Raw genomic sequence first — 15238 nt, forward strand, 5'->3', positions numbered from 1 at the left:
TTAGCACAGGAAGTCAGACCGGAAGACGGTTGCGACCCGAAGAAGAACAGCGACCGGAATCCGGATAAAGGAGGGGTTTAGCTAGAAATGTATTACATTCTACGATGGACTTGAGAGGATTGTGCGGTTCCACCAGCTAAGAAAGCCAAGAAGAGCTGCAAATATCTCGCCAAGTGGGAGGAGACGTTCCCGTACCTCACAAAAAGCAACGTTTCAACACTCTATGCTTTTTGTAAATTATGCCGCACTGATTTCAATGTCGCACACGGAGGAAAAAGCGACGTCAGTCATCATGACCAATCGGCGAGGCATAGAGGCTATGAAAAATTTTCACAAATACACTCCTTCTCAGAAGGTGTTGAGAAATACGAGGTCTGCAACCTATACCTACAACAGGTCCCTGGCCAATGCAAGAGACCCCCACAGGGAATGAAGTGGTATCCCCCATCCATTCCAGAGTGATAAAACAGTCTAATTAGATTAGATTAAAATGTATTGTCATTATACAGTACAACAAAGACATTTGGCATCCAACCAGAGTGCAAATGTAACAGTAAAGTGCAATAGTAATATACAATACTAATCAGATGTATGCTGCGCTTGGGGCGGAAATGAGAGCCGCACAGGATTTTCAAAATAAGAGTATCCATATGAACTACACGCCAGATGGCGGGCAGACCTCTCATTGTTAGTCGCCAAACCTTAAATCTACAGGCCATTGGCGCTTGGCGGGTGGTTATTTTGTTCCCTGCTTCAGACGCTACAATATCTATATAACAGCTGGTCAGGACTTATAACAATATCTACAATATCTATATAACAGCTGGTCATGACTTCAGATGCTACAATATCTATATAACAGCTGGTCAGGACTTCATAACTACAATATCTATATAACAGCTGGTCAGGACTTCATAACTACAATATCTATATAACAGCTGGTCAGGACTTCATAACTACAATATCTATATAACAGCTGGTCAGGACTTCATAACTACAATATCTACCGGTATATAACAGCTGGTCAAATAGATGTGTCAAAGGTCACCAGCCGGACTTGTAATCATGACATCACCCTGTAGAGCTACTGCTGGACTGGTTAGACAACACAGAGGCTCTACAGAGCAGGACAACACAGATGCTCTACAGCAGTGGTGCCCAACCAGTCGATCGCGATCGACAGGTAGATCGCGGGCTGATTTCAAGTAGATCTCGATTAATAAAATTAGATTATAATTTTTTATTTTTTTAATTTTTTTGTGCAAAATCAACTCTACCTCTCCTTGTTAACTACAACAAGCAATGCTGTTTGTTATTTAAGATGAGGTCGGACTCGGCACTGACAGATTTGTGTTCATTATGCTGCTTTTATAAAGCCTCAAATGACGGCTTACAATATACAATTTTGGCTGGTAGCTCTCGGCTAGGTGGTAAATTAAAAAGTAGATCTTGGTTCAAAAACGGTTGGGCACCCCTGCTCTACAGGAAGGAAGGGACAGAGCAGGACAACACAGAGGCTCTCTACAGGAAGGGACAGAGCAGGACAACACAGAGACTCTACAGGAAAGGACAGAGCAGGACAACAGAGGCTCTACAGGAAGGGACAGAGCAGGACAACACAGAGACTCTACAGGAAGGGACAGAGCAGGACAACAGAGGCTCTACAGGAAGGGACAGAGCAGGACAACACAGAGACTCTACAGGAAGGGACAGAGCAGGACAACACAGAGGCTCTACAGGAAGGGACAGAGCAGGACAACACAGAGGCCTCTACAGGAAGGGACAGAGCAGGACAACACAGAGGCTCTGCAGGAAGGGACAGAGCATGACAACACAGAGGCTCTGCAGGAAGGAAGGGACAGAGCAGACTGTCCTTCCTGAGGAGACTTTCAACATACTGTATGCAGCCGGCTACTGCAGCCGTTTTACCAGTCTGTGGTAACATCAACTCAAGAGACACCAACAAACTGACCAAGCTGGTGAGGAAGACTAGCTCTGTAGTGAGTCAGACTGAACAAGCTGGTGAGGAAGACTAGCTCTGTAGTGAGTCAAACTAAACAAGCTGGTGAGGAAGACTAGCTCTGTAGTCAAACTGAACAAGCTGGTGAGGAAGGCTAGCTCTAGCCCCCTCTAGCCCCCCCCCACCCCCACCTCCAATGTACAGCCCCACCCAACCCCACCCCACCTACCCAACCTCCTCCAATGTACAGTTTCTATGTCAAATGTATGTCAGTATTCCAATGTACAGTGTACAGTGTCCCCCCCCCTACCCAACCCCCCCCACCTCCAATGTACAGCCCCACCCAACCCCACCCCCCAACCTCCTCCAATGTACAGTTTCTATGTCAAATGTATATACACTCTTTTTCTGGATTTTTTTTGTATCACAAACAGTACTGTATTTGCAAATCTGGTATGTCATAAATGTATAGATGTAGCAGTACTGTCTATCTGTATGTCGTGTGTGTCATATGATGAATTGAAAATGGGGGACCCTGATGTAAACAAGATGAAAGTCTTTCTCTGGTCTGCATCCCCTTAACAATTGTATGTATTGAGCTGTACTGTACCCATTCTGCAATCTGTTAATACATTTTTCAATCAATCAATCAATCAAACTCTGTAGTGAGTCAGACTGAACAAGCTGGTGAGGAAGACTAGCTCTGTAGTGAGTCAGACTGAACAAGCTGGTGAGGAAGACTAGCTCTGTAGTGAGTCAGACTGAACAAGCTGGTGAGGAAGACTAGCTCTGTAGTGAGTCAGACTGAACAAGCTGGTGAGGAAGACTAGCTCTGTAGTGAGTCAAACTGAACAAGCTGGTGAGGAAGACTAGCTCTGTAGTGAGTCAAACTGAACAAGCTGGTGAGGAAGGCTAGCTCTGTAGTCAGACTGAACAAGCTGGTGAGGAAGGCTAGCTCTGTAGTGAGACATATGTCTCCTGTCTGGTCCTGAGAGGTCTATATGTCTCCTGTCTGGTCCTGAGAGGTCTATATGTCTCCTGTCTGGTCCTGAGAGGTCTATATGTCTCCTGGTCCTGAGAGGTCTATATGTCTCCTGTCTGGTCCTGAGAGGTCTATATGTCTCCTGGTCCTGAGAGGTCTATACGTCTCCTGTCTGGTGCTGAGAGGTCTATATGTCTCCTGGTCCTGAGAGGTCTATATGTCTCCTGTCTGGTCCTGAGAGGTCTATATGTCTCCTGGTCCTGAGAGGTCTATATGTCTCCCGTCTGGTCCTGAGAGGTCTATATGTCTCCTGTCTGGTCCTGAGAAGTCTATATGTCTCCTGTCTGGTCCTGAGAGGTCTATATGTCTCCTGGTCCTGAGAGGTCTATATGTCTCCTGTCTGGTCCTGAGAGGTCTATATGTCTCCTGTCTGGTCCTGAGAGGTCTATATGTCTCCTGTCTGGTCCTGAGAGGTCTATATGTCTCCTGTCTGGTCCTGAGAGGTCTATAAGTCTCCTGGTCCTGAGAGGTCTATACGTCTCCTGTCTGGTCCTGAGAGGTCTATATGTCTCCTGTCTGGTCCTGAGAGGTCTATAAGTCTCCTGGTCCTGAGAGGTCTATATGTCTCCTGTCTGGTCCTGAGAGGTCTATACGTCTCCTGGTCCTGAGAGGTCAATACGTCTCCTGGTCCTGAGAGGTCTATACGTCTCCTGGTCCTGAGAGGTCTATACGTCTCCTGGTCCTGAGAGGTCTATATGTCTCCTGGTCCTGAGAGGTCTATATGTCTCCTGGACCTGAGAGGTCTATATGTCTCCTGTCTGGTCCTGAGAGGTCTATATGTCTCCTGTCTGGTCCTGAGAGGTCTATATGTCTCCTGTCTGGTCCTGAGAGGTCTATATGTCTCCTGTCTGGTCCTGAGAGGTCTATACGTCTCCTGTCTGGTCCTGAGAGGTCTATATGTCTCCTGTCTGGTCCTGAGAGGTCTATATGTCTCCTGTCTGGTCCTGAGAGGTCTATATGTCTCCTGTCTGGTCCTGAGAGGTCTATATGTCTCCTGTCTGGTCCTGAGAGGTCTATATGTCTCCTGTCTGGTCCTGAGAGGTCTATATGTCTCCTGTCTGGTCCTGAGAGGTCTATATGTCTCCTGTCTGGTCCTGAGAGGTCTATATGTCTCCTGTCTGGTCCTGAGAGGTCTATATGTCTCCTGGTCCTGAGAGGTCTATATGTCTCCTGGACCTGAGAGGTCTATATGTCTCCTGTCTGGTCCTGAGAGGTCTATATGTCTCCTGTCTGGTCCTGAGAGGTCTATATGTCTCCTGTCTGGTCCTGAGAGGTCTATATGTCTCCTGTCTGGTCCTGAGAGGTCTATACGTCTCCTGTCTGGTCCTGAGAGGTCTATATGTCTCCTGTCTGGTCCTGAGAGGTCTATATGTCTCCTGTCTGGTCCTGAGAGGTCTATACGTCTCCTGGTCCTGAGAGGTCTATACGTCTCCTGTCTGGTCCTGAGAGGTCTATATGTCTCCTGTCTGGTCCTGAGAGGTCTATATGTCTCCTGTCTGGTCCTGAGAGGTCTATATGTCTCCTGTCTGGTCCTGAGAGGTCTATATGTCTCCTGTCTGGTCCTGAGAGGTCTATATGTCTCCTGTCTGGTCCTGAGAGGTCTATACGTCTCCTGGTCCTGAGAGGTCTATACGTCTCCTGTCTGGTCCTGAGAGGTCTATAATTCTCACCCGCTCCACTAGTTTGTCCGGTTCCGTCTCGCTGGGGAAGTGTTTCCTGACTCGCTCCGCTACCTTGTCCCTCAGGTCGTCACTGGGACCCGCCTCTCCGTCCCCCTCGCTGGAGGACAGGGCGGCCGGGGCGGACGACAGGCTCTCCAGGATGTCACTCACGAGGTCGGCCACGCCCCCCGAGCCGGCCAGCACCAGCCAGGGCATGGAGGTCTTCAGAGAGACATCCACCCGCTGAGAGAGAGAGAGAGAGAGAGAGAGAGAGGTGAGATAGAGAGAGAGAGACAGAGGTGAGAGAGAGACAGAGAGAGAGAGAGGTGAGATAGAGGTGAGATAGAGAGAGAGAGAGAGAGAGAGAGAGAGACAGAGGTGAGAGAGAGAGGTGTGAGAGAGAGGTGAGATAGAGAGAGACAGAGGTGAGAGAGAGAGAGAGAGAGACAGAGAGGTGAGATAGAGAGAGAGAGGGAGCGAGAGAGCAAGAGAGGTGAGATAGAGAGGAGATAGAGACAAAGAGAGACAGAGAGGAGATAGAGAGAGAGAAAGAGACAGAGACAGAGGAGAGAGACAGAGATAGAGAGGAGAGAGAGGTAAAGTGTTATTAGTGAGATTTTAGTTTATGGAATATGTTCATAATTTAGCAAATATCCGCCATTTTGAATTCACGTTGCTACGCGTTTTGTGGTCATATGAGAAGAGGGCATCCAGAGCCCTCAATGAGCGTTGACATTTTTGGAAAAACTACATTACCTAGCCAATTCCAGCTTCATGCAAGCAAATGACGTGTATAATTTTTTCTTTTTTTCTCTCTTATTTCTCTGGATTATCTATCACAAAACTGAACGTTATTGGCATAGATTGGAGCGCAGTTAGTTTGTCTACCTTCTGTGAACGTTTAGCAACAATCCACGTTGCAATCCGATCCAAAATGGCGGACCTGTCTCAAAAGTAAAAAACGGACTGTATTTACAGTAGATTTCATTCACGGTTCTTGCTGCACGCCTGGAGATACTAAATCTAAATTTAACTCTGCCATTTGAAAGAGATTTGGCCCGATCCATAGATGTGCGATTTGGCTATAATAAGGTCATATATAGGCCTGGTATTCTATATTCTATAATAATATTTCAAATTGCATGTGTCCGGATAGTATAATTCAGTACTGTATCTACAAAGCATTCTGTTTAATAATCTTCCCTTTATTAATTTGCTTAGATTTTTTGTACACATTATCTCAAAAGGTGCTGAACGAGCTCAGTGGCAGTTTTTCATGTCTGGTAATTTTTTGCATGGTGTTATTCACTGTCTTATTTCTCTGGATTATCTATCACAAAACTGAACGTTATTGGCATAGATTGGAGCGCAGTTAGTTTGTCTACCTTCTGTGAACGTTTAGCAACAATCCACGTTGCAATCCGATCCAAAATGGCGGACCTTTTGAAAGTGAAAGTACCTTTAATGGCTATATTGATAGTGAAAGTACATTTAATGGCTGTAATGATAGTGAAAGTACCTCCAGCATGGCCGCCTCTCCTGACACCAGCATGCAGAGGACAGGGATATCAATGCTGCCGCTGCCTGTAAAGAAAGACAAGGATTATATCAAACCACAACCTCGCCGTGAGAACAGCTCTTAAAGGATAACTCCACTATTTTGGGAAATTAGCTTATTTAACATCTTCCCTGGAGTTAGACAAGAAGATGCATACCTTTTTTGTCTCTGTGCGTGCATTTTAGCTTTGGGAATAGATGCTCCGTTAGCATAGCTTAGCTTCATCACTGGAAGTGAGGCAGGACAGTAGCCTTACAGTGCCTTACAGTGTATTGCAAGGTCTGACATTGACCAAACTTGATATGCATGACCTTGGTGGCCTCTAGGTCAACTCCTGAAAAGGGGGTCAATGTCAGACCTTGCAATCAAAAGTTAGGGGCGCACTGAAATTATGGCAAGGGTTATTAGCCCCCTAACTTTTGATTGCAAAGTCTGACATTGACCCCCTTTTCAGGAGTTGACCTAGAGCCCACCAAGGTCATGCATATCAAGTTTGGTCAATGTCAGACCTTGCAATACACTGTAAGGCACTGTAAGGCTACTGTCCTGCCTCACTTCCAGTGATGAAGCTAAGCTATGCTAACGGAGCATCTATTCCCAAAGCTAAAATGCACGCACGGAGACAAAAAAGGTATGCATCTTCTTGTCTAACTCCAGGGAAGATGTTAAATAAGCTAATTTCCCAAAATAGTGGAGTTATCCTTTAAAGGACCCATTGTGAAAATGGCCTTTTCTTGTTGCATCATTTCTACAGAATGAGAGGTTGTCAACACTGAGAACATGTTAAATATGTACATTGTGCCTTTTCTGCAGTTCAGCTGTGACAAGAACCCTCCCTCTTGAAACCAGACATTCAGAATTGCAGCCACAATCACCGTAGTTAATAATGTGTGAAGATAACATTTTTAAATGCATGTGTATAAATGGCGGCTCGTACATAAATGTATTTTCTGTGTAGAGGTATAGAGGCTGCTAGAATGAGAACAGACTGAAACAGAAAGGTATAGAGGCTGCTAGAATTAGAACAGGACTGAAACAGAGCGGTATAGAGGCTGCTAAAATGAGAACAGGACTGAAACAGAGAGGTATAGAGACTGCTAGAATGAGAACAGGACTGAAACAGAGGTGTAGAGGCTTCTATAATGAGAACAAGACTGAAACAGAGAGGTAGAGAGGCTGATAGAACAGGACTGAAACAGAGGTATAGAGGCTGCTAGGATGAGAACAGGACTGAAACAGAGGTGTATAGAGGCTGCTAAAATGAGAACAGGACTGAAACAGAGAGGTATAGAGACTGCTAGAATGAGAACAGGACTGAAACAGAGGTGTAGAGGCTTCTATAATGAGAACAAGACTGAAACAGAGAGGTAGAGAGGCTGATAGAACAGGACTGAAACAGAGGTATAGAGGCTGCTAGGATGAGAACAGGACTGAAACAGAGAGGTATAGAGGCTGCTATAATGAGAACAGGACTGAAACAGAGGTGTATAAAGGCTGATAGAATGAGAACAGGACTGAAACAGAGGTGTAGAGGCTGCTAGAATGAGCACAGGACTGAAACAGAGAGGTATAGAGGCTGATAGAATGACAACAGGACTGAAACACATTGTCTAGGGCTTTAGGGTCCTCAAATACCCATATTAAAACATGTCCCCTTTAAATACTGTACATCATCGTCACTATGTACTAACAAACATGGCAGGTATAGCTTCCCACTGCAGGCCCCTCTAACAACAGCTTGGAATGTTCTGTATTAAGAATGTTCTCTATGAAAGCACTGGTCTCGACTAGACTTGTTGAATCTGTCCGTCTCAGATGCCTGGGCTGGTGTGTGGGGTGGGGGCTGGCGTGGGGGGGGGGGGGGGGGGGGGCTGGCTGGGGGGGGGCGTGGGGGGGGGGCTGGCGTGTGCTGTACACAGATATAGCCCGCAGTAACACACAGCAGCCACTAGAACTAGATGCTCCAAAAGGACTGACTGTGTGTGCTGACATTCCAATGAATGACCGTCACCGTACTGTGTTTACTATATAACTACTGTGTTTACTATAACTACTGTATTTAAAATTTAAAACAGATAGAGACATTGTCTGAATTTAAATCTAAATAAGGAAACAGATAGAGAACATTGTCTAAATTTAAATCTAAATAAGGAAACAGATAGAGAACATTATCTAAAATTAAATCTAAATAAGGAAACAGATAGAGAACATTGCCTAAATTTAAATCTAAATAAGGAAACAGATAGAGAACATTACCTAAATTTCGACTTATTTCTGAATTGCGCAACGTTTTCGTCTTTTCTGAAGAATCGTCTCTGCCGCCAGAATCCAACCTACACTGTGCCGCGTCACATATTAGTATAGTAGGAAGAGAGCATGATAGTATAAGACAGTAAGAGGGTTCGTTTAAAAAAAATATATATATATATTGATATTGATTGAAGAAGTGTGTTTTTAGTCGACAGCGGAAGATTGGTCGTCTGTTCCGACTGTGGTGGGAAGTTTGTTCCATCATTGTGGAGCGAGGACCGAGGATAGGCGACCCTCCCGGAGCTCGGATAGGAGTGGGTCTGAGGTGGCCAGAGGATAGACGAGTTGAACCTCCAGCCTGACAGATACCCCTCACCCTCTCACCCCAGATCCCCCTCTCACCCTGACAGATGCCCCCTCTCACCCTGACAGATGCCCCCTCTCACCCTGACAGATGCCCCCTCTCACCCCAGATACCCCTATCACTCCAGACTGATACCCCTCACCCTCTCACCCCAGATGCCCCCTCTCACCCTGACAGATACCCCCTCTCACCACAGATACCCCCTCTCACTCCAGACTGATACCCCTCACCCTCTCACCCAGATGCCCCCTCTCACCCTGACAGATACCCCCTCTCACCCCAGATACCCCCTCTCACTCCAGACTGATACCCCTCACCCTCTCACTCCAGATGCCCCCTCTCACCCCGACAGATACACCCTCTCACCCTGACCGATACCCCCTCACCCTCTCACCCTGACAGATGCCCCTCTCACCCCAGATACCCCTATCACTCCAGATGCCCCCTCTCACCCTGACAGATACCCTCACCCTCTCACCACCCTCTCACTCCAGACAGATACCCCTCACCCTCTCACTCCAGATGCCCCCTCTCACCCTGACAGATGCCCCCTCTCACTCCAGACAGATACCCCTCACCCTCTCACCCCAGATGCCCCCTCTCACCCTGACAGATGCCCCCTCTCACTCCAGACAGATACCCCCTCTCACCCAGACAGATACCCCTCACCCTCTCACCCCAGACAGATACCCCTCACCCTCTCACCCCAGATACCCCCTCTCACCCCAGACAGATACCCCTCACCCTCTCACCCCAGATGCCCCCTCTCACCCCAGACAGATACCCCTCACCCTCTCACCCTGACAGATACCCCTCTCACCCCAGACAGATACCCCTCACCCTCTCACCCCAGATACCCCCTCTCACCCCAGACAGATACCCCTCACCCTCTCACCCCAGATGCCCCCTCTCACCCCAGACAGATACCCCTCACCCTCTCACCCTGACAGATACCCCTCTCACCCCAGACAGATACCCCTCACAGACTGCAATTCAAAACTGGCCCCTGTAAATATCCTAACCCAACCCCCTCCAATGTACAGTCATTTACCTAGTATGGTTGTCAATAGTTCAATGTACAATTGTGTTTGTTTGTACAGTGTCTCCTCCCCCCCCCTCAATGTACAGTGTTACTTGTTTATACAGTGTGCCCCCCCCCCCCCCCCCCCCCCCCCCCCCAACCACCTCCAATGTAAATTACCCAGTATGGTTGTCAATATCCCAATGTACCCAACCCCCCCACCCAACCTCCTCCAATGTACAGTTTCCACGTCAAATGTATATACTCCCTTTTCTTGACTCCTTCTGTATCACAAAAAGTACTGTATTTGCAAATCTGGTATGTCATAAATGTATAGATGTAGCAGTACTGACTATCTGTATGTCATGTATGTCATATATGTCTATATGAATTGAAAATGGGGGACCCTGATGGAAACAAGACAAACGTCTTTCTCAGGTCTGCATCCCCTTAACAATTGTATGTATTGAGCCGTACTGTATTGTACCCATTCTGCAATCTGTTAAATAAAGTTTTCATTCATTCATTCATTCATTCATTCACTCACCCTGACAGATACCCCTCACCCTCTCACCCCAGATGCCCCCTCTCACCCTGACAGATACCCCTCACCCTCTCACCCTGACAGATACCCCCTCTCACCCTGACAGATACCCCTCACCCTCTCACTCCAGATGCCCCCTCTCACCCTGACAGATGCCCCCTCTCACCCTGACAGATACCCCTCACCCTCTCACCCTGACAGATACCCCTCTCACCCCAGACAGATACCCCTCACCCTCTCACCCCAGATACCCCCTCTCACCCCAGATACCCCTCACCCTCTCACCCCAGATACCCCCTCTCACCCCAGATACCCCTCACCCTCTCACCCTGACAGATACCCCTCACCCTCTCACCCCAGATACCCCCTCTCACCCCAGATACCCCCTCTCACCCCAGACAGATACCCCTCACCCTCTCACGCCAGATGCCCCCTCTCACTCCAGACAGATACCCCTCACCCTCTCACCCCAGATGCCCCCTCTCACCCCAGACAGATACCCCTCACCCTCTCACCCCAGATGGTAAATGGTGCATTTTTATAGCTTTACAATTTTGTTGTTCCTCACATTTCACCCATTCACTCACACACCGATGGCGGAGGCGACCATGCAAGGTGCCAACCTGCTCATCGGGAGCAGTTAGGGGTCAAGTGTCTCTCACCCCAGATGCCCGTGCGCTGGTGGGAGATGTAGTCCTCCAGTTTGGCCCTGAAGCCCGTCTCTCCTCCCCGACGTCCAACGCTGCCGTCGTCCACCAGCAGGAAGGCCTTGTAGTTGTTGTCCAGGCAACAGGAGTCTCTGGTCATGTTCTGCACGTAGTACTTGGCAGGGAAGCTGCCCTGAGAGGGTTAGGGTCAGAGAGACACAGTGAAGAGACGGTGGAGACAGAGAAGACAGAGGGACAGAGACACAGTGAAGTGTGTGTACCTGGGGGTTGAGCAGCTGTTCTCGGTTGTGCACCAGCCCCCAGGGGGCGATGCCGAGCGCCACCACCTTGTTGAGGGAGAGGGAGGAGGCTGCGGTGGCGTGGTCCCTCACCGCCTCGCCCACGCACCGGCCCACCCCCTCACGCAGCCCCCCCGTCAGGATCCATGCGCCTGCAGGTCAGGGTGAGAGGAGAGGGGTGTGTTTGAGAGAGTGAGGGTCCAGAGTGAGAGTGAGGGTCCAGAGTGAGAGTGAGGGCCCTTTCTCACTCACCTATTCGTTTCTATTCCGTTCCGTTCTAGCCCGTTCCGAGATGTAATGCGAACTTCCCCCCTCCCTCTCCCCCCTCTAGTTTGTGTACACACTGCAGTCTTGGTTCGCTTCGGGTTCTGTTTACGGTTTGCCTTTTGAGCGTTTACGCTTGCCGTAGGCGATGATGTCACGTTCGAAAATGTAAACAGGAAGTGTCTTAACATGACTGCGGAGACTGGATGCTGATATAAAATGAACAAATAAATAACCAATAAATATGAAGTTATATTTGAACCTCTGTTGTCAAGCCTTGTCAATATAACCCACCCCATTTTATCACGAATGGATGGTGTTGTAGAGTCCGCTTTTGAGCGTTTTGCAGGGTTAACGATAGCGCTAAGCTAACGGCTAACGCTAGTTAGCTTAGCCTTTTACTAGTAACATTGCTGCATCGATTATATTGAATGTCATTGATCTACTTGACCATGGCCGACTGGTTGGGCACCACTGGTCTAATAGAAATAAATGCATTCGAACAAGAAAGTATAGTATACAGCAATGGCTAACGCTAAGCTAACGGCTAACGCTAGTTAGCTTAGCCTGTCCAGCAGCTAACATTATCCCATCGCTCGTGGCAATTATATTACATGTCATTGATCTACTGGTCGACCACGGCCGACTGGTTGGGCACCACTGGTCTAATAGAAATAAATGCATTCAAACAAGAAACTAATGTATAGAAATAGCATGGCAAACTAAAATTGCCAGGCCTAATGCGAGCCAGAAGTGCTGTGCTTTGAAATGTGGCTTCATGTTTTCATCCACTGAGCTGTGAGGTTCCACATGCTTGTTTTTGGTTGAGGTCTGAACTCTCAAATTGCCCATAAATATCGTTTTTGTGGGTATTCTCCAGTTGTTGCTGTGTGGTGTTATCTGCCCAAAATTCAAGCAAGCATGACAGTAATGACGTTGTGTGTGTCACGCCCCCCGCACCCGCACGGCCCGATTCCGAGACCACCTAATCCAACTGTCCCAGGTTCAGCGGGGGTAAAACGAATCAGCGCGGTTCGATCCCAAAAAGGGGTGTGTCCGTCTGAGTGAGAACACTCCCCCCCCCGTTCTCGGGAGCAGTGATTCGATCCCAATACGTGAGTGAGAAAGGCCCCTGAGGGTCCAGAGTGAGAGAGTGAGTCGTCCAGAGTGAGCTCAGGTCACTCAGTCACTCAGTCACCTGAACCAGGTGTGGGGACTTGAGACTTGAGACGGACTCGAGTAAGAAAAAGGATGAAGCGTAGGGGAATGAACTGAGACTTGACTTCAAAATGCACTACAGTAGCTGCAAGCAAGAGAATCACCCGTTTACATTTTTTATTCATTATTTTTATAATTCTTTCATCTCCACATTTGTATTGAATAAAATAAACAATTACGATTATTATTTAATTGAAAATGTAGAGATATTCAGTTTTCTTACTTGTTCCTAGCGACTTGGGCTTAACTGTGTTCTACGTTGAGATCTGGGGACTTGAAGCAGGGAGGTTAGCGACTCGGGACTGGACTTGAAGTGGAGTGTCATGGTGTCACCCCTCTGGGACCCCCCCCTCTCAGAACCCCCCCCCCCCCCTCTCCACCCCTCTGGGACCCCCCCTCTGGGACTACACCCCCCCCCCTCTGGGACCCCCCCTCTTGGACCCCCCCCCCCCCCCCCTCTGGGACCACCCCCTCCCCTCTGGGACCCCCCCAGCCGGACCAACCCGGACTCATGGTCCAAACAGGGGCTTGTGTCTCTCAGCCCCGAGAATCTATATTTACCAGCCTCCACAGAAGAGAGAAGCGGGAAGGAAGCGGCGGGGGACTTTTCTGGAACAAGCCCCGCCCCTTTCACAGAACACTGGAACAAGCCCCGCCCCCAGACCAGGCTGCAGAAACAAATTAGTGGGGGGGCATAACATTTTCTCGGGGGGGCACAATGGTTTTTCAACACAGGTTCCCTTTTATACGTTTCAGCTGGGACAGCGGTGCTGTGGCTTGCTTGGCGCTGCCCACGGTGGTGAATTAAACAGCAGAGAGGCAATTGAAAAATCTAATTTCTCTCCATCTTAAGAACGTTCACTTATACAAAAACAGACTGAACGGATATATATAACAGACCTGCTGGGGCAGCGGACTGAGAGCAGGGGACACAAACAGGCTGGATAAGATGGTCAAGAAGGCCAGTAGCATGGTTGGGGTGGAGCTGGACTCTAGCGAGGGTGGCGGAGAGGAGGAACCTTGCTAAGCTCCAGGCCATCAGGGAAAACCCCTCCCACCCACTATACACAGACTTGGCTGACAGGAGGAGCATGTTATAGGCTCACACTACCTAAATGCAGCACTGAACGGCACAGGAAGTCCTTCATTCCGACAGCCATCAGACTATACAATGCATCACTGTGCCTCACTGCATCACTGAGCACAGAGTGACAATTACCATCTTCCTGGACTCTTACTTTTTAAACAGCACTGTGCATTATTACACCTACTGTAGACTTCAGTATATTTTTACTGTATTTATTTACTGTATCTTTTATTCTATTTTTATTCTATTTCATTTTATTCTATTCTTAGGCCATTTGTTTTGTTATTCTTATTCGTGACTTGTTCTGTCTAAATGTTTAATGTTGAGTGATTTGCAGTGTCAAATTTCCCTCAGGATAATACATTTCTATTCTATTCTATATCTTTGAAAAGTCTCCATTTATTCAACACTTCTGAATTCACTGACAAACTGAACTGAACTGACAAAAATAAGGTGCATAAAAAAGCAAACAAAATTCCTCCACAGGCTACTCACCATCATTAGTAGAGCGGCAAGCAGCGTTTGGGGACAGAGTGAAATCTTCTTAAAACACTGCCCCTCCACTCATTCCTGAACTTTTTTGTTAAGTCCTTCTCAAATGCCAACTGAATTAAATTGGCCTTAGTTGCGTCGATGAAGCATATACTAAGGCGATGTTCTGTAAAGACGTTCTTGAGGGTAGAAAATGAATTCTCACAGAGTGCCGTGCTAGCTTCAGTAGTGTTGTTGTTGACACCAGTGCCCACTAGGGCTGTCCCCGACTAAGGATTTGGATAGTTGACTTTGATTAACAAAAAACTAAAAAAAAAAATTTACCAGGGTGGGCACAGCTGACTCAGTGGGCGGGCCCGGCCCCCTAATGCCCGCCCATGGCGCCGGGACTGCCCGCCCCCTTGCGCAACAGCCATGAATCTCGCTAGTGAAGCAGACGCCCAGCGTGTGTGAACTCACTACAGTGATGATGAGTTCTTAACCCTTTCACTGCCACACTACAGAAGGTTAACCTTTCACTGCCACACTACAGAAGGTTAACCTTTCACTACCACACTACAGAAGGTTAAGATCCAGTTTGCTCTGAACAGGGTAAATATGCATTTCACTACGATGCGCCTCTAGCTCATAGAATGAACTCCAACGGTCCTTAAAGGGGAACTATTTTACTATTTCTTTCACTATTTGGGCACTTTTACACAATTCCTGTGAGTCTATGGAACACCTCTGTAATATATATATTTTTTTTATTCATTGTTTTGTATTTCTAATCAAGTCCTCAAAAACAGCATTTTTCTACCTCAAGATTTCGAGCTGTTTTGAGCCTGGGCT

The 15238-nt window shown here is 47.8% G+C and overlaps 1 pseudogene across 1 annotated transcript in view; it reads right to left on the reverse strand.

Annotated features, from left to right (window-relative positions):
- LOC311232946 (transient receptor potential cation channel subfamily M member 4-like) overlaps positions 1-15238 on the reverse strand; it is a 78502-nt pseudogene that overhangs the window by 41269 nt on the left and 21995 nt on the right. Inside the window, exons 5-8 of the transcript XR_014621071.1 lie at positions 11329-11498; positions 11063-11240; positions 6183-6247; positions 4673-4906 (exon numbers count right to left, since the gene is read on the reverse strand). The product of XR_014621071.1 is annotated as a transient receptor potential cation channel subfamily M member 4-like (transcript). The remainder of the gene's footprint in view (positions 1-4672; positions 4907-6182; positions 6248-11062; positions 11241-11328; positions 11499-15238) is intronic.

This window comes from Notolepis coatsorum (genome assembly GCF_963971535.1).
Source record: "Notolepis coatsorum genome assembly, chromosome: 8".
Taxonomy (NCBI): domain Eukaryota; kingdom Metazoa; phylum Chordata; class Actinopteri; order Aulopiformes; family Paralepididae; genus Notolepis; species Notolepis coatsorum.